Here is a 26351-nt window from a genome sequence, read left to right on the forward strand (position 1 = left end):
ACACAAGGAAATGGTCTCAAGTTGCACCAGGGGAGGTTTAGATTGGACACTAGGAAGAACTTATTTATATAGAGCGTGGTCAGGCATTAGAATGGGTTGCCCAGGGAAGTGGTAGAGTCCCCATCCCTCGAGATATTTAAGAGACGTGTGGAGGTGGCACTAAGGGACATGGGGGACATGGTTTAGTTATGGGATTTAGTAGGTCAGGTTGATGGTTGGACTTGATGATCTTGAAGGTCTTTTCCAACCTAAATGCTTTATGATTCTCTGATCAACTGTGAGTTAAAGCATCATCTAGTTCCTTTGACTGATTCATAAAAATATAAGGCCATTAGAAGTAAAAAAAAAAAAAAAAGCTGTCCTAAAAACAGGCTTACTTTTCCCCTTTTTTTACTACCTCAAAGTTTGTTTTCTGTTTCAAATCCCCTTTCAGCCCTAGCTTTATCTGAACAATACTGTTCTTGTGAGTCAGCACACTCTGCTGGTAGACCAAAAGAATATGACCAACACCGAAAAATAAATAAATAAATAATTTTTTTTTTCCAAAAATAAAGCATGACATGCAATTAAAAAGTAATCAATTGTATCTTATGAGAAAAGGAAACAAACCTCAACAGTACATAAGCCACAGCTCTACCACACAGTGGACTTAATTTGTTAATACAGTTTTATTCATCTAACTATTAATAAGGAGTTGGTTCACACCATTTACTCTATTTTTAAAACAACAGTTGTTTCAGAAGGAACTAATTAGATGTGAGGCAATTACACCATGGAGCGTGCAGTGCTCCAATGGGTCTAGATTTAGCTATCATCTTTTTCAAGCTTGAAAAAAGAGAAAAGACCTTGAAATTGAACTTCAGACCCACTCCTTGAATGTAAGGGGTTGTGGACAAAGGGAAACTCCCTGAATCCAAGGGTGACCCTGGGGCTCTAGTTCTGATTTCTAACTACCTGTGCAAGCAAAAAGCCTTTGAGAGCTGATGATCATCAATACTTTCTATGTTCTTTGCTCGACTGCTGAAAATCAGCTCTGCAGATTTTAGCATCAACCATTGCCCAAATTAAAAAGGAAGAATTGAGTTCCCTCATTTTACCACATCATGAAATTCTGTGTAAATGTTTACTATTCTCATGTTATCATACACTTTTTAAATAGATAATAGTTAACGCAATGCATTATCTCTGAAATTACAGGAGATTTCTGTCAAGTGTCCATAAGAGTTTCTGTATAGCTTTGCTCTGTCACCAAGAAGCCCCTAAATCCAACATCTTTTGGTCTTATTTGTTGCCAACTGTTATACTTCTGGCACATTTCACTTTTATTTTGGATAACCTAACTCAGTGACATTAATCTATACTGGAATGGGCTTTGGAAAAGGCAATAAGAAAAGACAAAACAACTGGGAAAATGAGTTATGCATGTGTTGCAGATATTCAGACATACTTTTCTTATACATGCTATTTTACATTTTGAAATTCATTTGCAATATTATGTCCAGAGCAGAGCAGGTTTTTCCATGTGCTATGGATCCAATAGAACAAAGTAATTTATGTGTATGTGTCCTATGTCCTTGCAAAAACTCTTACCACTGCAACCCCTGCTTTCCCCCTTTCCTGCTCACTCTACACCACTCACAGTACCTCAGATTCCTCATGTTGATTCACTATTGAACTGAGAAAGCAGTGTATCTATTATTGCTGATCCCAAATGATGCATTACTGCCTAACTAAGCAGTGCACAGCATGGTGACCAGCCAGCCCTAGGCTAAATACAGCCCAAGCCTGGTGAGCTCACATGGTTATCATAGTGTAAGCACCACCAATTTTCACAAAACCTTTAGGAACCTGATTATATTTAATCCTGCTGTCACAATTAGTTGAAATTGACCACCAGGTTAAAAAGATTCTGAAAAAAAAAAAAAATTCAGGTCTACTGGACACACAACCTAACTGAAGAACACTCAGATCAACCAAAGGGAAATAAGGATGCAAACTCAATTAAGTCAGTAGACAAGGAATACTTACCTTCATTTCCATCATCAAAAGGAAGCAATGTCCTTTGAATTAGAATCATTCACTTAAGGCTACCAGAAGAAACTATTGCGCCTGTTTTGAAAATGCTATATATCTTTAGTATTGGTTTTACGTGCACGAACCAGTTCCCTAAGCAGCAACAACTTTCAATTATGTTTAGTGTAAAGTCAGTCATTGTTGCCATTAACATTTTCCTGTTCAATCACACTGTCTGTAACCAGCCACTAATAAGAATTAGTGAGATAAATCTGCATTGATTTAGTTTCAATGAACCTGCAGGTATTCTGTCTCTTGGGGGAGTTTCATTTATTTACCATCTGTATCCTAAATGTGTTTTCCTAATTTTGCAAGACTCAGCAACTCTGCCAGTCCCTTTGCTCTGTTATTCCTCTTCCTTGCATCAAACTTTGCTTTCCTGTTAAAAATTGCTGTATGCACCACATTTCTGAAAGTGAAACACAGCCTCTTAAATCTCATGGACTCTGGAGGTCACTTATGTTGTATGCATCCCCTGGAGTCAATAATCTTCTGCATCTGCTAGAATTTGCCAAATGGGTTCAACTGCTTCCAGCAGCTGGTCCAGGTAGACTACATGGCAACAGCAAGGGGATGCAGAGACAGAGGCCAGTGTAGAAGAACATCAGAGAAAAAAATAAAAAATAAAAATAAAAAAGACAAAGGCAGTTTTTAAAAGAGTACAGAGAATGAGGTATTCCCAAAAGAAAAATCAAGCTTACTTCAAAAGATCATTTTGCTTTATTAAACTATGAAGTAATTCAGGGAATCACTTCCTCAGGTTCATGCATTGATATTACCATTTGGGATCTTTTGTTGTTGACTTACTTCACCTTGAACATATCACTTTGGAGGCCAAAGATTAGATAATATGATCATATAAAGTTCTATCCTGGTGAGATCATCTATTACTTGACTATGGCAATGATTTCTGCTGTAATCAGCTATGTAGGTATCGTTGTCATAATCAGTTCCTGAAAACAGTGCAAACCCATTTGTTTTAAAGTGTAAAATTAACTGCAAAGATACCTGTACTGTTAATGTCACAAAGTTACTCAACTAGATGATGAAATACTGAAATTGGTAAAAACATTGTTTGAAAGCTGGCCTACTCACTTCTAGTAGGAGAAACTTCTCTTTGAGTCTTATAACCTCCTGCCTCCTCAACATGAGAGAATACATGGCACTAACGCCCGGAGAAGAATGCAAGAAAAAATTTATTTTTTGCCTGATGTACATGATAGCTCCTGTAAGTGCAAAAGGCATTTACATACACATTTAGAGACAGCTGTATTCCATGAACTGGAAAACAGATGATGTTCAAGGGGGTATTTAATAAAAATATCATCCACCTTAAATGCACCATTTACAAAATGTCAATTACGTTATCCTTTTTTTTTTTTTTTTTTTTTTTAGACTGGAAGAAATTGAGGAAGTTTATGAATGAATGAAGAAAAATGGACCTTTCATTTCAAACTGAGAACAGCAGGAAACATTTTCCCAGAACCTTTGTACAGCATTTTGTTTTGGATCCAGTGTTTTTAGAGGCAAGACAAAAATAAACAAACAACAACTAATAAAAAAAACTAGGTCAAACATGAAATTCTCTGAAATTGTGGGGAGAAAGATAGGCTTTTGTCCTTCTACTTCACTTTCTTCTTTTTCAGTGAGGAGTGGGAAGATGGGAAGATAACAAAAAGAGAGGCAAAGGAGAATGGACTCTTGTTACTCACACTATGCTGCACTGCAGACAAACAAACAAAAAAGTTATAAATCAAGCACATTGATTTTCTACATAGTTTTGCACCAAATTTATCTTAATAAATTGAGTTCTTGTTTTTAGTTTTCTCAGAGTTGCCAGGTACTGAAATGGCACAAGTGAATTACATGTAGATTTGGTCCTTCCAGAATAAAGTGAAGGCAATTGGTAGAGATGGAAGAAGAAGCTTGAACTACTATAACTCACTCTATTTTATATGTGAAGGACTCCTCGTTCCAGTACTGTATGTTCTAAGCCTTTTATTTCAGCTATATGTTTATTTAGAAATCAGATAAGTTTTACTGCAAATACATACTTCTTTAAAGTCAGTGCTCATTTCAATTACATAGCTTCCAGTAGAGTAAATTATGGCATGTATACAGTAAACATCTTACATAGTGTCTTATCAAACGGAAGTGATTCACTCCTGAGCCCTCAAACATGTCATCATTATAGATTATACAATATCCAGATGGACATTTTATTGACAGCTTTGCACTCTTGATGTCAATTCTCAAAATCTTAAATCTGATCCTGTCAGACTCCAGGTTGGTAGGAAGCTGTGGCATTTAACTTCATACATTCTCTTCTTCCAGTTCATCAGTTCTCTTCACCTGCTAACTCTCTGCACTGCAGCTTAAATTGAATTAGCCATGAAATGTCTTCTAAGATAATAGTGAGTCTTGCATCTCACAGCTTATATAGTCTTGAACATAAGTCCACGCTCCTTCTTTATGGATCTAATATATGATTAGCATATGCTGCTCTTCATCAATATGCTGAGAAGGGTCCCACACTGCATTCTAATACCAATATTCCTACATTATAATCTGGTACTGTGTGCTTGCCTCTGGCTTTTAACATCTTTCATAAAACGACAATGTGTCATGTTTTAATATGGTGGTTACATAATTGTCTCTTGATGTGACTAACAATTTATCAACTATGATTTTTTTCCTAGCAAAATGTATGTTTACTGGAACTTAAACCATTCACAAGAATCTTGCAACCTAAAAGAATGGAGAAAATGTCAGAATACAATGTACTGACCCCTTTTCAACAGAAAAAGATTATTTTTTCACTTGAGAATGACTTGTTTACACAGCACCGTTGAATTTTAGTAATAAGTTATTATTTAAAACCAATTAAATTAAAACAAGATGTTTTGATCTGTTTAAACAAACCATTTTGCCTAAATACAGTTTTATTCAACTTTTTTTATATCTGAAAAACTTTCATCTGAAGAATATCTTTGAGATTTTGTTTTTTGTTTCAGCTGAGGATGGATGACAAATCTCAAAGGTTGCTGAATGGGGAACCCTCTTTCTTATCAGCCATTATGCGTCCTTATATTTCAAATCTTCTTTGGTGTGTTTAATGTCATCCTTTATGAAAATCTCATTACTGTGCAAAGGCTGGTCCTATCCTTAGTGTGACTGACATGTCTGGCCATTGCCACCCTGCACTTGGATTAATGAACCTTCCTGAATTTTTAATGGCTTGACTTGATGCCCCCCCCCACCACCACCAACCCACTTCATTTCACCTCAACTGTGATCGTAATGACCCATGGTCTTCCAGACTCCTTTATTTCTTTCTAAACTTAGAGCATCACTGGAAGGTGCAACTGTGACTTCTCAGTAACACTTAATGTGTGTGTGAACTACACAGATAAAAAACTAGTTTTCCCCCTGAGCTGTAGCATGGAGCTATTGGAGTTAGTGCACACTGTGCAGCTGGACTGCAAATACCTGGAGGACAGACACTGTCTGGAAAGGTTTCATACTGGGAAGGAGGTGAAAGTAATAACAGGAGGACTGGTGGTAGTAGTTGCAACACTGAGCAAAGGCTTATAGGTCTGTCAGATTTCAGTCTGTACCTCAGCAAACACCTAAAGATCACAGACTGACCTAGCCCTTCCTACCTTTCCCCTAAATCCACAGTACCCACTTATTTATTTTGCTTTTCACAGTCTGACTCTGTCTTCCTTGTATCTAGCCCCTCACTGTGACTATTCTTGTTGAACATGTAGGATTGAATTTTGAAAATACTGTTGCCTTTTTATTGCCATTTGGTTAATATTTTAGGGTGGATTGATTTAAAAGAAACAAATTTACTAGAGAATCAGAGCCATTCATAAGACCCATATTCTCCAATGTGATAGCTGAGCCTTTCTAAAGCTAATAACTGTACTATTAGCTGCTGCATGTGTATTCAATTTAACATTTTCAGTATGAACTACTTAAAGCCTGACCCCTCCTTCCCTGCAATAAAAAGCTGTGTGCAAAATCTGCAGAAACTTAGAAGTCTGAAATTGCTTGCTGTCTCCTGAGGGCACATGTGTGAATGCTAGTTGATTTGAAGAATAAAGGACAAAATGCCATTAGGATACAGCTGACTCTTGATTCCATAGTCAAAATCCATTGTCTAAATCAGTGTCTCTGTCAGTAAGGAATTGCCATCTCAGCACTTAACAGCATTTAAAGCAGCTAAAGGTCTTTTCCTTGATGATGTGGCTTCATTACCCATTTTTTTGGAACACAGTTACCTTTCCGACTGTTCTTCTATGCCTCGTTTGGCCAGAACTATTTCTGCTGCACCTAGAAACCTTGGCATTTTTGCTGATGTTTGGAGCCAGGTCTCTAGTGCCTTACAACACAATTTCACAAAATTATTGAGCCTAAAGGTAGTTCCACCTGCAAACTCTCCATCTGAAATTGCAAGTTAGCAAATGCATTTGTCTACTTGTAAACTCACTGCAAAACTCTTAATTTTCTATGATACTGGCATGAGAGAAGTCCGTCTGATCACCCAAAGGGGAACAGCATGCAGAATTGGGCTGCAGGTGGAAAACTGGGAGTCCCATTTCAATGAGGAGCCTCACCATGAGACAAGACACCTTGTGGAGATGTGGTGCTACAGGCTCTTGTCTTCCCAAGCATGAGACAGGATGGGTGTGTAGTTGCAGTGACCATGGCTCCATCACAACAGCTGTGAAGTACAGAACTTGTGCTTGCACCAAGATGGCTCTGGTGCCATCTGAGGGAGCTGAGACACCCACCTGTGTCTGGCTATGTGACCCAGGACCCGTGGAAGACCTTTCTTAAACAGCCACTGGAGGTCAGAGAGAGTACCTACCCTAGTGTATTCAAATGGCACTAGATATATTGATACTTCTACCAGTTTCAAGTTTTTTATCCCTTACAGATTGATCTTCTTCAGCATACCAAACATGGAAAAGCTGCTGTGTTTGATTACTTACCCCTGGCTTATGTACACAGGTGATAAAAGCAGAGATTACCAAACCAATTGAATCCACATGCTTAGGGTCCTGAAAAGGTGTCATTTCCATTTGCCAAACCAAAAATAGTGGGTGGTGTTATTTAGTTGTGTGCAATTAAGCATCATCGCCACTCCATTTGCCAAGGCAATGCCTTCATCAGCAAGGAGAGAGGTACTCAGGTGAGATGGTTGCCTTAGTGCCCCTGCCCTCCCCATGTAGCAAACGGGTAAAAACTCCCTCAATCTCCACTGGCAGCGTGTTTCTCTTAGACTCCTGAGCATATCCGGCACATGTTCAAGATCCCAAAACTTCAGTCACTGCTGTTCCCTGGTGGCTTGAGACCCAGCTGCAGCTTTAAGTCACAGCACTGGCAGGCCCCCAGATGGGACAAACCTCCTGCAGCAAGGTCTGAGCTGCACTCCCTCCCAGCCGTGCTGTTTGCACACAGAAGTCAGTGGTAAAAGGCAAAGCTCCTAAAAGCCCTCCTTTCTCTCAATATCTCTCTGGCTTTATAAATAACCCAAAATCCCATCCCTGCCTACAGAGGCTTTTCTGATTCCTTGAAACTCCTGTGTTTTTTTTTGTTTGGTTTTGTTTTTTAACCCTTGCAGTTAAAGTATTTTGCAAAGTCATCTCCTCCTCCAGCTATTTAAAACATATCCTAACAACTTCAGGAAAGAGTGCTAAAAGCAAAAACTCCTCAAGAAGGATGAGTCTCCGAAGAACTGCAGCTATTTTGTCAAAGCACAGCAAAATGTGACAGAAACAAAATATGTAAGTGTAAGGAACAGGATTTTTGTGGTGGAATCATTATGAAGTTAAGGGTGCCAGGCATGAGGACGGTGAGCCGTGCTGGAAGGAGATTAATAAAATGAAACATGATGGCTCTAAGGCTTAGAGTCAGAATAATAAGCCAGGAAATTCAATATAAAATTAATCTCACACATGAAACAAGGAAATGCAGGAACAATTGTGTAATATTGAAAGTCAATCACAAAGTCCCCTGAAGTAGTTACAGGAAGTGGTCAGAAAACGTAATAAATAAATACAGGAATTCTTTTCTTGCTTAGCAGCAGAGGCACCCTGGTTTTCCCATGGCACTCTCCATAAGCCGTGAATTGATCTACAACCTAAAGAGGCTGAATGTGCAGCAAGCTGCTTGGGGCAGCAACCAGCCCTGAGGAGATGCAGGGCATGGCCTTGCAGACACGGCCACCGGGCCTGCAAGGGAAAGCCAGGGTGGGCAGCCAGCCAGTCAGGTGTGCTAGCACATAGCTACACACAGTGGGGTGGAGGGCCACCTACAGCAGAGGAAAAACACCCAAAAACTTCACTACCAGGGTGCCAAGGCTGAGTAAATTGGATTGTACACTCGGCCTGGCCTGCAGGGCCCACTGTGCCCATGCAGTTCAAACAAAAACCAGCACAGGCCTTCTCCCAAAGTACATATATATATATATATAAATACAAAAATCACCACAGCTCCAAAGCACAGTTACATTTTTCAATATTTGCGTCAAAACAACACAGCATTAATTGTGGTCATGACTTCAGGGTAATATTTTGGCATGGCATTTGACTAGACTTCAAGGAGATATTCATAACACCTATTGGTACTTTAAGCCCCATTAAAAATATGGCTGTCTCTCTTTATGACAAACTCATTAACAAAGGACCAAGCAGCTGTTATCTCTCCTTGTCTGAATTTTCCCTGTTTTCTTATCTGAAAATTGCAAACTATTGACTAGAGCGGATAACAATGCAATAACAAAGTGCTGAGGCCCATAGCCTTTTGTATTTCTGACTTCACTTTCACAAAATAGTCCTGCAGGCACCATTCAGTCTTAGAACAAGTATCTCTTATATAAAGAGTGCTTTTTTGTGTGTATAACTCATCATTTCAGATGCTGACAGTATGCAGCCTGCTGTTTTATGCATTACCTGTTTTGTTGCTAGGAAACTTTTGAACAGAAGCCAATTTGCCCTTCAGCTATTTGCTTCATGTGCAGTTATATGGAAGAGGACCTAAGCTGATCATTATTTTAAACAATGCTGTCTATTTTTTAAATGGCACTGCTAGAAGCAGGGAATAGGTGCTATGCAGTAGCATTGGCTATGTATATGATGGAGACCTCTGAAAGTTCAAGAAGAAAGACAAGATTCCTATCCAGTTTTGATTCTCTCACACAGAGTTCATTTGGCTGGAAAATGAAAATGCACCTGTTTTGTGCTTAGCTCCTCCATCTGGGCAGCGCTGTACATTATAGATTTTCAGTGTTTGTACCACAGTAAAAGGCATGGCCCCAGCCAGAATCACCAGTCCATCGTGGGACTGAGCCCTTGCCTTGAAGAATTTAAGTCCAAACATCAAGCTGGCTCTGTGACTTTTACCAAGAAATTATGGCCTTCACATTTTTTGCAGACCTAATGAACAGAACTAGATTAGTGAATAGGGAAGGCAATACAACTTTGGTAACAGAGAGAGTGCCACACTCTGGAGACTTCAGTGTAACTTCCCAGTGGTGTTGCTCCAGTGCACCCAACCTAAGTCAATTCAGCTGGCACGCAAATAGGCATGATAAGGAACCAGATACCCTGTGGTGAAGGTCATGAAGACCTTTGTTCCTGACTGTGTTCACTAAGAAAGTCAGTAACTTTGTGGTTAGGCCCATCCACACAAATGCATAATTGTAATAAATATTATCTGCACCTTTTTGTACCTAAAACATTATGGGTGGTTTTGTTTTACTCCTTGGGAAAGGAACAATTCTCATGAAGTTAATGTTGGGAGTGCTGGAATAGGTGTCTTGTGCTGTGAAAAAACTGCCTTTCAAAAACAGAGCAATATCCCTCAAAGTTCACATATGCAGTGACGGCCCAAAGGCTATAATAGTGATCTGGTAACATATAGTTTTATTCTTAATGCTGCATTCCAGAAAAGTGGAGCATGAAGAGTAAATAAAAACAGGCTTCTCTGCTCCACAAATGTGTGCAGGTTCCAACTCTGCCCTCCACATCCTACTCCACACCCCATCTGTATTCATGTATATGAGCACACATACCCTTAGGGAAAGAAAGGAAAAGTTTAGTATCAAACAGCTCATAAAGATTTTGCTCCAGTAAAATCTGGGTGGAGCTGATAAATTCAGTGTTGCAGAACAGTGCAACCTTTTGGTTCAATGAATTCAGTAAGGCCTTCCAACACTGCCACTGTGCCTTACTTTCTACACTGAGTCTTTAAACAGATCGCTAGACTTGGTGGCTACTGAAGCTGAATAAGTTTTAAAGAAATAAATAAAAATATGTGGGAACCATGGACAACCTTGGCTGTAAGGAACTGCTTGTCTTGGAGCAGATTTATATTAACATTTTCTGCCCCCATCTACCCTTTTTACATCTGTTCCAGGTCTTTGAATTCATTCATCTGTGTGCCATTTCATTGCAAGTCCTTAGATATGCAGTTCAGAAAATCCAGGTTTCTCAGTATCTGAGGTGCTCACAAATCCTCAGAGACTCTTCAAAATTTTGAGGCCAGCCCAGACACTGGTTATTGATACGTTTATTGAATTCTTTTCTTTCTTTTTCTCTCTCACTTTTTGCTTTTACACCACCATGACCATGACATCAATGTGCATAAGATGTACATTTTGAAATAGCATCTACAAGAATATTTCTTTCATGTTCACTGTTTCACTGTATATAGATAAAATTCTTCAGAAACAGATGTTGCTGAGTATTTTGTGTGTTTTACACCTGTGTTTAAATATTTATGTAATACCACACTTTGCATTTGTCAAGGTTTGTATGTGTCTTCCTCTCATGGAGTATAGTATTCTATTATCTTAACGCATAATAAGGTATTACCATTATAGCAAACATCTCCATAGCAACATAACTTTGCTTCATGTTTTTTAAACCAGTAGTTTTTTACTTACAGTAAAGAAACCTTGAAGGCTAAGTTAGATGGCAGAAAGAAAAGGGGAACTAAAACACAAGCATTAACACAGCAAGCAGAGGCTGAAATCTGGTATTCCAGAGCTTCTTCTAAGACAAGAGGATGAATATTAACCAGAGGATGTTGGTTGCATTCCATATCAGCTTTCCAAAAACACCTTTTATTCTGCATTGAATTTAGAACAAAGCAGAAAAAGAATTTTGGTAGAAAATATATTTGGGAATTAAAATTTGAAATTTTTGGATGTGAAAACCTGACAATAAAGACCAGATTGTGAAAGCATGTATTTCAAATATTTTGCATTCACTAATCATTCCAACTAGCTCCAGTAATGACAGGGCAGCACAAGTGGAAATGTCCATATAGAATCATAGAAGTATTGATCAGACAAAACATCTGCTTGAAGCAGGGCTATTGCCAACACAGGATAAGATCAGATGTGGCTTAATCTAGCCACACATGAAACCTCCCAAAGATGGAGATCCCATATCCTCCATGAGCAACCTGTTCCTGCCCTGCATTATCCAAAGAAAATATTTTCTTAACACCCAACGTGAACCTCCCAAGCTCAGTATGTGACCATTGTCCCCTGCTATAGCATCTGACACTGCCTGGTGGAATTTGGCTCCAGTATCTTTGTAAATTCCCTCCCGGTAGTTGTATGGCACCCAAAAGTGGGCAGAGAGGTAGCCCCACCAACTAAGGAGACTGGGATAATCACTTCCTTCAATTTGCTGCTCACTGTCTTCCTATGTAGCCCATACTAACAAGTACTCCCTAAGGGTCTTATACCCCTGTTACCTCTGCTGCAGATTAGCACCTCCAAGGACCCCATTTAACAGTGTAGGCAGTTGCAGAGAGTCTATCACAGCTTTAGGTTCTTCTCTTTTTGGTTTCCTTTCTCTTCAATTTTCTTCTGAGTGGCAAATTGCAAATGTTACATTTTGATCATTTGCTTTTACAAATGAGGGCAAATTCTCTGTGTTAGAGAAAAAGTCAAAACCATGAAGGATAAGATCACAGATGTTTGAGGAGGTTGTTTTGTTCTGAAGAGATTGTTCTGCCAGCTTAGATTGGTCACCTTTCACCTTTATTAAAAAGGTCATTCATGTAATGTTAATATCAGTAATAGCAATGAAGGCCATTTGAAGGTTCCTTTTCTGAGAGAAATAAAATTTAGCTCTTATCTTCAGGTAATTTTTTAACTCTGGCTTTACAAATCTAAAATAAAAATCCAGGGGCATATTTAGCAGATAAGAGGGTTGGACAAAGAGCAGGGATTGGAGAACTGGAGCAGGGATTGGAGAGCTGGAGCGTTCCTTTTGCTCTAAGTTCCAAGCACTCAGCTCACTTGAGACACAAATGACAACTCCAAAGCCTCATAACTTGTCATTTGGATCACAAAGTCTTCCAGTCCTGACCTCTGAGAACACTTTATCAGGATGCTCATTCCCAGGATCTGAGTTCAGTGAAATGTTTGGGCTCACAGCTCCTAAAAGTCTTGTTCCAACTGAAGACAAAAGAAAGGTGAAGAAGCAATACAAAATCTGGAAGAAAAAAAAAAAATCAAATCCAAAATGTTCAGGGTGGTAGCATAGCTGAGTTGAGGATGAAGGTTGTTGGAGACCCTACCGTATAGTTCAAATTGACGTATTGGTCTTCTTTGAACAGCAAAATTGAAAAGAGAGGAAAAGGCAGCAAGACTCCTATCTACTCTTTAGCTGTAGTTAAGGAAATTTCATTACATAAGTCATTGCCTTAAATCATTATGATCACAGTGATTAATTTATTCTTTCTTACATAAAACATTTTATTAAATATATCACCTTATTTGCTCATTGCTTATCAGAAAGAAGAACTGATGGTTCCTGCATTGTATCTTTCAGTTTAACAAACCCTATAATTTTCTCAGTAACAGGCATAGTTAGATGTACCTTGCTTTAGTCTTGTCCTACGGGAAGACCAAATGAATCACTCCTTAAAAAAAATCCTAGAGAATGCTCTGTATATATCTTGCTTTAAATAAAAATAATGTAGACGGTTTGTGATTTTGGGGTTACCTAAGTGTTCAAGAAACTTAAAATCAGTTTGGTGTAGAATATCAAGTACAATATGCACAGGAGATTTGTCCAGATATCATGTTAACAGAATAAATGTACACTTCTTCCAACTTCCACTACATTTGTAACAAAAAAATAAGTAACGGTGAGTTCCAGTGTGAAAAGACTTAGCACATTACTTTTACTTAAATATGCTGGGAAACGAAAGTGACAACTGAAAATGGGCAGGAAAAGATGCAGTTTTACAAGGCCACCTTGCAGGGCTAGGCGAGAGCACAGGTGAGGCACACTCACTGTGTGGGGTCTCTTCTAGATGGGTTTGTTGTGCCCTGGAAAGACAGCATGTCCCTGGTTCTGTTGTGATTCTTGCTAGGTGCCCTAAGGCCTTATTAAATATTTATGTTTGAATATCACTGTGAAACCTGCTGTCACCTCAGATACTTCAGTGGCCCTCGTAGTTAGTGGGAAGATCTGCAGTAGAAAAAGGGATGAGCTTCAACCACTCATATGAAAGGCTTCAAATTATTTAGGCAGTCAACTGAAAGTATCACGTGAGAGCAACCTTCACAACATAACCTCCAAAAAGAAGGTTGTTTGCTTAATTGGGACCTACATGGATGCTACAAGCTGAAGGATGCAATTAACTTGTCTAGCTTCTCTCAATCTGAATAATTTGTTTCTTTCATATTAAAATCTCTCATGCATTTCAGCTAATGCCAGATAAAAGTAATCTGCATTTTTATTCCCCTCTCCCTCCCATTCCAGAGGTGTAAGGACTTGCAACTCCCATTGAAATCAAGTGCTCGACACCTCACAGAATCAATCCAGTGACACCTCTGTGCTTCTCACAGTCTGAGATTTGTGTTGAGAACAAAATTTCTGTGGAAAAGGTCAATAAAGCTCAAATCAATACTGATGGCAATTGTCCAATAGAAAGCATATATATTAGTGATATTTATGAGATAAATCATTATAGAAAAGAAAAAAAAATCCAAAATAGCATAAGTATTTCAAAGCACAACTATGCATTTTTAAACAAATAAATGGGTTAGAATAGAATTGCTATCATGTAACATAAAGGGTTCATTCAACTGCATATTGCATATCTACTATGAAGTTTCTTGGAATAGAGGTTCAAATTTGAAGATGACTTGAGGAAAAGTTAACATTTGATTTATGAATAGAATTTATTCTCTTATATTTTTAGGGTGAGAGCAAATGATGAGACCCAAGACAGGCTAGAGCAAAAAAAAAACAACACTTCAGAAGAATTTAAATTCAGTAGCGCAACCTAGAGTCTGACAACGTCCTCATGCTGCTTCACTGAGAAGACTGGAAAAATAATAAAATAAAAAATTAGGAAATTCAAGAGTAAAATCTCAGTTTTAATTTCAAAACATGAAGCTTTCTTTTGAATATTTACTTCATAGTAGAGAAATATTTTGTCATTTAATATCACATATAGCAATTAATTACCATTTTTTTTTTTTTTTGTATCTGGCATTCGTTGCAGCTTCTGCAACTGTCCTCAATAATTTCCTCTGCAAATACGGAAAGTTTGAAGAAAAGTAATAACTTGAGAGCTATGAGTGTTTAAAAGGTATGTCACAGTAGCTAGTCTAATTTAAGTGGTGTTTTGTTTTGCAAATCTGAACTGGTTTTACAGGTGATACATCCCAGCTAAAAAATACTAAGGAGAGAATGGAGTTTGAAATCCACTTCCAGGGTGGGATCTTGCAGTTAATGAACCAGATCTCACATGAGCAATTAAGGTTGTTGTAGGTAAGCGACAAACACACATGCACACCAAGAAGCCAGCTCTTCAACCTGAGGGAGAAGTTGTCATCTCATGGCCAGAATAACTGAACCAAAATTGCTCAGGAAACATAAAACATAAAGATGGGCCATAGATCAGTTCCAACCTCCTCCCCTCCACACCGCTTTCATTCACCACAAAGGTTTCTGGGGAGCAAAGGTATAGTCTGGAAGGAAAGACCCAAGAGGGAGTGTAGGCAAACAGTGCTGTAGAGGGAGCTTGCCCCCTCCCCTGAGATGATGATTACAAGACCTTTTGCAATGAGAGCAGCCTTTCCAGGTTTGAGATCACAGATGAAAGGAAAGCACAGACAACGGTGGCAGAAGATTCAGTTTTCAGACACCCATAGCTAAATTCATGATGCCTGTGGATTTGAGTGCTGAGTACAAAAGTGATGGACATCTTGAGATGTCTCCTAGAGCATCCTGGGATAAAGCTGTTTGCCAGGGTCCATGTGGATTACAATGGCAAGGAGCTGGAGGGGCATGAGGTCCTTGAACCAAAACATGCCTTGTTAGGTAAGGGCTGGGGTTGGTACTTCCAGAAGAGCATCCTTGAAATGCACCTGCAACTGGGTGCAAGGCCAGACAGAAGAAAGATGAAGCATGATCTGAAGCATATGGCTGAGAAAGCATTCTCTGGGAAAATAGTTAAGATTTATTAGGAACTGGAAAACATTGTGAATCCATGCTGCATATGCAGCTGAAACAAGTTGAATCAGCTATGAGTTATGAATGATACCACTCCACTAACTGGCCTTACCTTAAATCCTCATGCAGTTTTTTTTAACTTGTCTTACAAAGTTTAAACTACTGTACTAGTTCTCTTAGCTGCTTTTTAATTGAGGCATCCTTTATTCTGAGACATTTTAAAGTCTTCAGTAGCCCTATTTTTAGTTTATTGTGACTCAGACAGAACACCTTCTATATGGGCAAACTAAAGCTCTGAAAAAAAATAAAAATATCTTAGGCTCAGGAAGGCAGTTAAATGTTAAAAATCTCAGAAAAATACATGAGTTACACCCCAGTCGCAGTAGAGTTAAATTTCTTGAGTGAGATGGTTTTGAGCATTGTAACAATAATTGAAGTATTTCCTCCGACTGTACTGCATTTCCCCAAGTCCAGAGAGATCTGCTGTTATAAGCAAAGCCATGCACTTTAGCCAGGCATTTTAAATATCTGAAATTGTGAAATACTTTGTATCTCTAAGTTAGTCCAATTTAAAAAACAAATGGTTAGTTATAAACAAGTTTTGACTCACTATAGTGGCACCAGTGAGCAAGGAATTTTGAACAAATCTTCTAATTAATAATTTTCAAAGTACTTTGCTCCTCAGAGCATTACTTTATGCTGCTGGGAGGACTGCTGCCAGCAGGGTGTGCCCTCTTCCCATCCAAGCCCCGTGAAGATGATCCCAAACAAAGCGCCAACATTGTACATTTGCCTTTAGAAAATAAAGTGATACCATCTAAGCAGAAATGTGAGAGAAATGTTAATAGAATGAAAAATAAAAATCCTCTGCTAGCATTTTACAACCGTGCAGTGTTATACAACACTTCCATTAAATTCAACAGCGTAGAAGTAACATGAGGTTACGGAAAAGTTATTATTCTTAATGTAGTGTGGGATATACCAGACAGAAAATTTTACAGCAGTTTAATTCAGTTCTGAAATGTTAACCTGTGAGGTACTATTGGCATAAAGAGAAACTAGAATACATATAATGTACTGAAAAATCAGGAGATGTAAACCAGCAGCATTTGGTTTTTATGAGCACTGTGCTATATTTTGGTGGTGGTGGTGGTATTTTCTTTTATTATTATTATTGCTGTCATTTATATGAGAATATGAATAGACATATTTTGTATGTTCTGCCTCAGGAAACAGAGTGTAAGACCAAAATTTCCAAGCCGGATAACTGATTTGGGGTAGATACTTAAGTATCTTGATGCTGCTGGAATCAAGGCTTTTCACTCCCATTGTTTGGTACTTCAGACTGCTTATCCAAACAGCGATTGAGCATTTCAGCCTCAGAAGGTTGATCTGCATTTTTTTAGTTCAAAATACTTGTGTTCCTGCTTTGAAGCAATGGCATTCAGATGACCAATTTACCATGAACTGATAGTTGTGACTGGTTGATTGGTTGATTTCGTAAATGTGCTCTAACAATATAGTATTTGACAATGGCCCCGCTACCCTGCTGGGTGTAACTGCATAAAATAATAGTGCAGTTTTTAACTGCATAAAATAATAGTGCCTGCTCAATAGAGCCTTCAGTCTTCTGGAGTCTCAGTTCAGACATAAACAAGTATCTGAAAGCAGCTTTAAAGTAGTCAGTGCCTGTTCATTTCATGCCATAACTATTACAGTAATCTCCTTGCCCCCTGCTGCTGCCAGGGTAATCCGTTCCCAGCAGCTGGTACCACTCAAATACCTAGTCTGCTGGTAGCCCATAGGAATTTGTCATGGGAAGAGAAGACAAATTTTTAGCACTGAACAATTTGAATGTGTTTTTCGCTTCCCAGAGGGCACCACTGAGACTACGACCATTGTTTTCAGCATGCAGTTCGATGCAGTTCCACATACTGCAGGTGACCGCTGTGCTTCTTCAAGACCTGCAGAGTTTGGAAGTGAGTTACAACACAGAGCTTCTGCCCCCACCAACATCTGCAGTCAGACAATGGGTTGTCATTTTCTGTGTTGGACGTGGTGCTGGGACCTTGGCCTTCCCTTTTCTTTCAACTCTTAAAAATATGATAAAGGCTAAAAGTTTTCCTGTAAAGATACTTGGAATATGACAGGAAAATCTTGACAGCTTGACTGTGGTGGTTTTTTTTTTTCAGTTAAGCTTTATCTTCAGTGATTTCTTTTCTTGTTATAATTCTCCTCATTAATATCCTCATGCCACTCCAAAATCAAGCATTCCGCTGTGTGTGCAATGTGGGTGGTTGATTAAATAATCCATGTTTACCAAGGTTTTGATAAAGAAATCTTGAATCTTTTTGTTCCGAGTATCAGAGAGGAACCCCCAAAAGACAGAATGGTATCGAGAAGAGAATATATACCTTAAAAGTATCAGCAAGAAAATCATTCAACCACCAGCTCACTAACAAAAGTAATCATTTAATTATTATTCAGGAAGGACTAAAAATCCTTCTCTAAATCTGCAGACCTTGCTCTGCATTGCCTAGCACAGATCAGAAAGGATACGTGTGTTATTTACAGAAATTAAAGACAACAGGATCAGGTTCCACTTCCTTTTATCCCCTACTTACTGTTCAAGTGATCACACATCTCAAATAGACTCAAACGGATCTTAAATAATGTGCAAAATGTCCATGCAAATAATTTGTTCATTAAATGCAAGTGTGTTTGGAAACGAGGAATAAATTTCTTCCTGAAGATCAGTTATACTAAGTGTGCTGTTAAATGCTGGAATTGTGTAAACATGGTTAAAGTAACAACACATGCCAGCAACGTACAGGATGCTTGGATGCCAAACCATGACTCAAAAGAAAGTCTGAGTCAAAGTCTAATCTAGGACTCAGATACACATCTTGTAGCTGGCCTCAGCCAGTTTTAGCCACTCCTGCTTTCATCTTAGCTTAGCCTTTTGTGCCTTTTCTTACTCATAGCCATAGCTTGACAGAGCTGTTATGATAGAGACTTGGTGGGGCAACCTATGGGAATGAATATTCTAAAAGGGCATACTTGTTCAGAAGGGAGAGGGAAGGCAAAAAAGAAGGAGACTTTGTCTTTTAAGTCAGGGATACATATAAATGCTTTGATTTAGATGGCAGTGTGTTCTGCTGAAAGCTTCTCAGTAATAATTACAGAGGAAAATACGCTTCATAACACTGATAACACGAGGAAGAAAACACGAATGAATATTTTTGTGAGCTCTTACAGAATCATCCATAGTGTGCATCTTCTCATTACTGGAGATTTGAAATACCCAGATACCAAGTAGGCACAGGGTACAGACAGTCAATCAGACCTGTGCAGTATATAAGTAATAATCTGATACAGTAGATGGAGACAGTCTTCTGCATATCAGAGCAGAAAATGCCTCAAAGCAGTCGGTAACTAGGGTAACAATGGCCATTAACTGACAAAGATCAAGATCATTAGGATAAAAGAAATGGAAGAAAACCTAGAATTATAGATTTCAGAAGGTCAGATACCCATAAACTCAGGTGGATTTCTTGATAACATCTTCTGACAGCATTAGAGGGAAAAATTAAAGGGAGTAAGAATATTAATTAATTAATTAATAGTAAGGACTATCCAGTTGTGGAGGGGGTACAGGAAGTATATTATAAAATCATTGTGCCAAAATTGTTAACAATCATCATGGAGTTCAGCTATAAGACAGAAGTAAAATGAAAGGTCAAGCTACCAAGGATGAATACTGAGGTATAGCACAAGTACTCAGAAAGGGAAAGAATAGAATGTAATTAACAGAAAACATCCAAAATAAAAGTACATCCGTAGTTAAAGGGAAGACCAAGGCAATGATTTTCACTAAAATAGCGTCACAAAAAAAGAGTGCCAGCAAGTGAGGTAGCATAAGTAATATGTTGCAGAAAAGAAAGACCTCATCCTTGAGTATTTAACTGAGCTATGCATTTAAATCAGATGACTTAATCCCACAATACCTAAATGGGTTGAATAATAATTCTCAAGTCTGCAAACAATTATTTTTAGTTATTCAAGGAGAAAAGAAATATTCAGAAGCATATAAGAGGCTTGTCTTTAAAAAATGATAAAGGAAGAACTGGGGAACTGGAAACTCAACAGCTTTACTTCAGTTAACCTGAAAAAATGCCCATCATTATCCAACAAACTATTTGTAACTATCTAGAAAAAAAAAATAGGAGACAAATTCCAGTCAGTATTAATCAATCTACTGCCACACTAGGAAAATGTAGCCTAGATTAAACTATAGGAATAGAAGGCCATTCTCAGAGAGTAAGTGATTAACTTTACTGTAACTGTAAGTGATTAACTATAAAAATGGAAGACTGCATTGAGGTTCTGCAAACGTCTCTGCTACATCCAAATATCCTCGATATAATTATTAGTGATCTGGATCTAAAGGCATTGCCGCCTTGAGAAAATCTCCAGTCACACTGAAGTTCAGAGTTCTATGAAGTCTTTAAAGTTGGAGATATGGTCTTATGAATCGTGGTGCAGGGACAAGAATGTGGTACTTCATTCAGTCCAGAAAAATTGACTGGACAAGAAGATCTGACAGTTACATGGACAAAAGAGAAGGAAGATTTTTAAAGAGTGGCAAGCTAAATAAAAGTTAAAAATACTAAGGAAATGCAAATACTATCCAAAGATGAAAAGTGCAATGAGAGCTAGCAAAGCATGCAAATGAAACCTCCTGTCGCTCCATCACTCCTGAGCGATGTTAAGGCCTTCTTCAAAGGTTTGAGTTCAGCCTAGGGCATTCTTCTTCTAGGAAGATGTGGACCAGCTGGACAAAATTCACAGAAGCATAGCAAAAGAGCAAGGCAAGAACTGGGTGCCTAAGTCCATAGTGACAGGACATTGAGCAAGAAAGAGTTCAGGAAAAAAAAATAAAAAAATCAGTGATAATGCTAGTAAAGAGATTGCTTGAAGAGGCAGTGAAATCTTATTTCTGCGCCTTCTTTTCTTGTCACTCATGCATTTTTCTTAAGCACTTGTCAAAATTGACATGAAGACAGCTGAAGAACGAGAAGACCCTTGGAGATCTTTCTCAGACACATCTTCCCATGACTGTAAGTTCTCATCCCCTAACTCTTTCTTTTAATGTACTTAATAGAAAGCAGCAAATATTCTTGTTACTTTCATTACTCGTAACAATTATGCTTCCTCCCCCTTTCCCACTATGCAAGCGTGTGGTCAGGTTTCCAACAAAATAGTCTTTTAAAATTTTTTGAGTTTTATTTCATATGACTTCTTTTCTTTTGCACTACAGACACCATGTGGAGCTTCTGATAACTACATGGTCTCTGGCAGCACTTCATTGTTAGGAGTACAATAGGATTAAAGCTAGTAAAGTTGTGCATGCACATTTTCTGTATATCTCTGCATGTAAGGAAGGGGAATCTTTCAATCCTTCCAGCAACGATGTAAGACTAGAAAGCGAATCAAAGATAGGAACCACTGTATTTGCCAGGAACATAAAATTAGAGTAGTTTTGAGGTTGTTTTAAGTTTCACAAACTACCTGGTACGTAAAAGGGCTTGCAATGATGGCTGCAGCTTTAGAGTTGCTCAGTCAGTCCATTTTTTTTCATGAATGTATTTTTCCTGTGATATTAAAGCCCTGAAACTGGCAGAATATCACCCAGTGATTTCTTTAAATCACACTGAACCCTTCCTTAGCCAGAGAAGCTAACTTCACAGTTACTACAGCATGAAGAAACCATAAAAGTGCAAGGCACTTGGTCTCTCACACACAAGTCCATGTAGGATTTCTTGATTTTCAGCAAATGATGCATTAGTTAGCTACCTTGCTAATGACTTCATTTTTCTTAACATACTAAATATGAATAGTGTGGTGTTGCCACAAAAATAGTATTTTTTGCATTACTCATTTCCACACCTTTTTCATTCATTTATATAATGTTTATATAAAGACTAAACAAGATTTGAAGCTGTATAATTTAACTTATTAGTTTTCATTTATTATTAAACAAGCAATTATAACTAGTGATTTATTAGTAAAGAGCTTAAAGTGCAGCAATATTCTTGTTTTGCCAAGTACTCTCACTTGTCACAGAGGAAAGCTATATATTTTTATGATGAAAATGTTAACTTTATTTTTCATTACTCTAAATCTATATAACCACATGTTTCTATCTTGCTGCTGGGTGACATCTGGATCTTCATTACATGAGTTAAAATCTGGAATAACTCCAGTGATTTGTACTATATTATTCATGCCTGGAGATAGCATTATACCTATGATTTCTCTCATAATGAGGTTGCCTATTTAATTCCCTATCATTTTCACTCATGTATTACCTGTGAGACTGATGCTTTGAACTTTATTTTTGTTAATATTCCTCATAAAAGGAAAACCATGTGTTGCATTCTCAATTATCATAATTTTACATGATGAAAAGCAAGGAGAAAACTACCACATTTCTGATAAAAAGCAGAAAAACAAACATTAATATAGGCCATTACATGTGTGTGACAGTCTTTTCTCCTTGAGGAGACACAAACTGTTTGCCTTTGAAGATACATTAAGCCACAAGCAGTCACAGCCACAAAACATTGCATTTGTTTTTAAAAAGCCAGCTTAAAATACATACATCCGCATGGCAGCCGTACTAGTAGGAAAGAGGTATGTTTTAAAGCACAGCAGTTAGGATTTCAGTTCCATTAAAACCTGACGACATTCAGAGGAATAATGGAGACACTGGTTCAGAGCCCTGCTACTAAGTGCCTACTAGTCCAGTTGCTTCAAGTCTGGCCTTTGTGAGTTTGCAGATTTGGAAAGTACAGGGCCAGCAGTTCTGGAGGGCAGATTTTCATATATTTATTATCCTGTTAATCAAAAGCCCTCATATCATCCATGGTGACCATAATTAGGGGCTGCAGCAATTTCCTTCAGGGACACATCACAGCCCAAGAGACAGGATTGCAGCAAAACTATACGTAGGCAGAGGGAGCTGTAACCATCCTCTTAGCAAAGCTTCACAACTCTTCACACACATTTCTGCCTCCTCTTGCACCCAGGCTTCAGAGATTTTTCTAAAAGAGTGTTAAAATATTTTGATGTGAATGATGCCTCTGAACGCAGAGGTCAGCCAGTGCCCAGAGCTGCTCCTCATGCCGTTACTAAAGAATCAGAGATATTTAGTCTGGCACAGCAAGGCAGCTGAAGGGCAAATGGCTCTTTTGCAACAAACAGGCTAATTAGAGAGGCTTGGGCAATCAACCCAGCAGACCACTGGCTGGTTTTCAGCTTGCTCAGCAATGTGGTCTAGTTCACATGAGCCACATGCGTGGTAGTGCCGGCAGAGGGGAGAAGGTGAAGGAAGATCTCCCTGTTGTGCAAAGTGCTGATTTACACCAGACAGAAGTGATCATGGGATGTAGACACCAAGACAAGGTGTCTGAGCACCTCAATGTCTGCAGCATGCTTACCGTCATCCATAAACCACATCATATAGTAACCCTATTTTCATTGAATCATGAGCTTGTGCAATTCCTTTTCTTTTCAGATTGTACCTCTCCCTCCACCACCAATAACTTATAACTGATAAGTAACCTTATCCAGATCTGATGGAACAGCAGACATCTCAGAGAGATGGTTCCTCAAAACACCAGGAAAACATCTGGAGGGAGAAGGGAGGCCAGAATTAATGCCCTCATAGAGGCAGTTACACCAGAAGGGCTGGTCAGCACATTCTAGCTAACCCTGGATGCATCAAGGACTGGTTTGCTTCTTACCTGATAGACAGCATGGAGCCAGAGCTATTCTAGTGCTGGAAGTGGCTGGGCATGGGCATCACATTAAGTGAACAGAACACACTCACATTTGTTCATATAATGTGGCTGAGGCATGGCAGAGCAAGACCAACAGCACTTGGTCTATCATTGTCAACAACAACAAAACTTGAAACCATGTCAGAAAATAAAGTAGTATTAAAAAGAAAGCAACTTCATTGAAAATACTTCATCAGATAAATAATTCTGACGTGTTGAATATTACTCTCTGAATAAATCCAGTGTTTATTCCAAAGCAAAATATTTTACTAAAGTGCTTTTATTTTCCCTACTTTTCCTGTTTGTTTTTTTTTCTTATAACATACCTTAAAAAAAATGCAAATTTTCCCACCCTTTTACTAAAAGAACTCAAGTTTTTCCCTCAGCCCGCATGTCACTAACAAGGTGTCACCCATTTTTGCACTGCAATTAAAGAACATAATTTGTGGCTTGTTAAATACATATGGTGGAGACATTGGCAGTATCTGCAGTAAGACTATATCATATCATGTCTACTTTTAAGTTTACCACAATATACTATCCTGTTAGAAAGCTGGTTATGGAAAACAAGCATTTTGTCTTGGAATGAAAGCTGTCTCTTGATCTCAATTAATCAGAGTAAGTTTTCCAGTTCAGGAGCATGTCCTGGCATGGTGAAGGTTCAGAAAAGTTCAATTTTACTAAGCTAAAGAAAAGAAGTGGTTTTGAATACTGTTGTCAGATTTTAACCCTTAGATAAATATTGCTTAAAACTGTTCCTTGCAATGTTTGTTCCATCCTCTACAGGATCAAAGTTATACCTTGCTGTCCTGGTCCATGGATCAGAGACTCTTTCAGAGTAAATCAGAGATTTCTTCCAGTCTTAGTCCTTCCCATCATCTGTGGGTCAGTTGGACATGTCCAGGCATTCATCCTAGCAATGAATCAACACATGAACAGGTCTTGCAATCTGGTGTGCAAGTGTAGATGTGTAAGATGAAAAGTACTGCATACAATTCCTCGTGATTTTGGACAAATGTTTAGATTGATATGAAACAAAATGTTTTATTAAGGTTTTCATCATTTTTAACATTCCTTTAAAATTGGGAAATTATGATGTAAAGTTTGAAATATATTTCACTTGGATTTACTGAATGATTTTCTTTCTACTTTTTAAGATATTTACCCAGCTCTTTCTTCCTTTATTTTTTTTATTTTTTTTACCAGGCTGAACCATTTGGTGAAATCAAAAGTATTTCATAAACTGCTGTGGTCATGCTAAGGCTTCTTATTTCAGAGAAAAAAAAAATCATACAGATGAAATGCTGTGCAGCAGAATTCCCATTAATCATACTTGCAGGGAGTATGATCTGAAAGGAGTGTCTTCCTTCTCCCCTCCCTCCCTGCCTCTATTGCCTCTAGATGTTCTTTTGAGGAATTTCTTATCTGCAAACTAAGATACAGTCAAGCTCCAGACTTCCTTAAGGCCCTCTGCCTCTTTTATTTTTCTTCAAGGTGAGATGAAATAGCTCTGGGATTCTGACAAGTTAGCACAATATACTAAAACCTTTTGTTCCACTGACATTTTAAAATGTGGATGTAATCAGGAGTGTCCAAACACAGCAAGAGAGCCTACTGCCCTTCTGCCTGGGATCAAACCGTAAAAGCTGACTGTATTCCTAGAAAACCTATTCTCCCCAAACCTGCATCCCCCTGCAGAAGCCTGACCCTTTGAGGGGCCAGATTTCTGACCTCAAAGAAGAGAGCAGGAGGAGAAAGGCGGTGCCCTGAAGTGGAGGGGAAGGGTAGCAACATAAGCCTGTCCCCCGGCCCAGGGTTCCCATTACAGATGTGTGGGTGGGGTTGAGCTATGTGGCAAGCAAGCCTTGACTCCCTCAACCCTGCCTCACAGCTCTGGTTTCCCACCCTCATTTTCCCTTCCTTGGGCGCCCTCCCACCCGGGTGTGGAGAGGAGCATGGGCACGGTAGCCACTGGATGGTCTCCGAGAGGCGTGAAGATTACATTCATCAGCAATGGAAACTTCAGACCTTTTGAACTCTAATTCTTTTATTCTTGACACATTCTGCATTGTTTCTGCTTTGCTTTAAAAAATATTAGGTGAAAAGCAGTGAATATGCAAATCTTTGTGAACATGCTGAAAAACATATCTTTCATTTTCTTCACAGCAGGACTTTGAAAAAGACCACTCAAAAATACCTGTCTCATTTTATCAGTCATAATTGTTGAAAACTGGTTCGGCTGACCCACAGTGTTCAGCAATATTTGATTTATTCCTCTGGAATGTTTTTTAAACCCCACAGGGGAAAAATAAAAAAAGAAACAGAAATAGAGGCACTTAACCCAGCAAGCTGGAGAGCATTGTCTGACTTTCTCAGTCTGACGAAAGGCGTTGCTGCTGTGGAGCATGCAGGCTGAAGACACTAGATGGTCCCTGTGATCCAGTTTTGCACTTCAGAGCATTCTGTAGCTGACACGGCCAAGTACAATTATGGTATGTCCTTGCAGCCAGGGGGAAAAAAACAATGTTGGCGATCTGAAGTTACCACCCAGAACCACATCAAGAACTGCAAAAGTAACCATGATGGCTTTCTCAGCCTTTAAGACGAGGGAGCGACGTGGCACTCTCAGTCTCCCAGACAGAGCAGCGCAGTCCTTTGGAAAGTTCCTCAAAAACAATTGGCCAGAAGTTTTTCTCTGAATTTGGATACACCCTGTAATACAGAGAGGTTGCTATACTGAAAAAGACTAGATGAAAAAGAGAGTTAAAAATAAAGCAGAGAGGTTTTGAAAATAATGGTATGCTTTCTTTTTTCCACCCTGAGTAAGTTTGAGGTTGTGCTGCACAAACCTAACACTTATTAAAGAAAGTCGCTGCCTCTCATCTTTTTTTTCTTTAAGAATTAGAAGTATGGTATTCATGAAACAATCAAT

The sequence above is a fragment of the Cygnus atratus genome, chromosome 2 (genome assembly GCF_013377495.2).
Source record: "Cygnus atratus isolate AKBS03 ecotype Queensland, Australia chromosome 2, CAtr_DNAZoo_HiC_assembly, whole genome shotgun sequence".
NCBI lineage: Eukaryota > Metazoa > Chordata > Aves > Anseriformes > Anatidae > Cygnus > Cygnus atratus.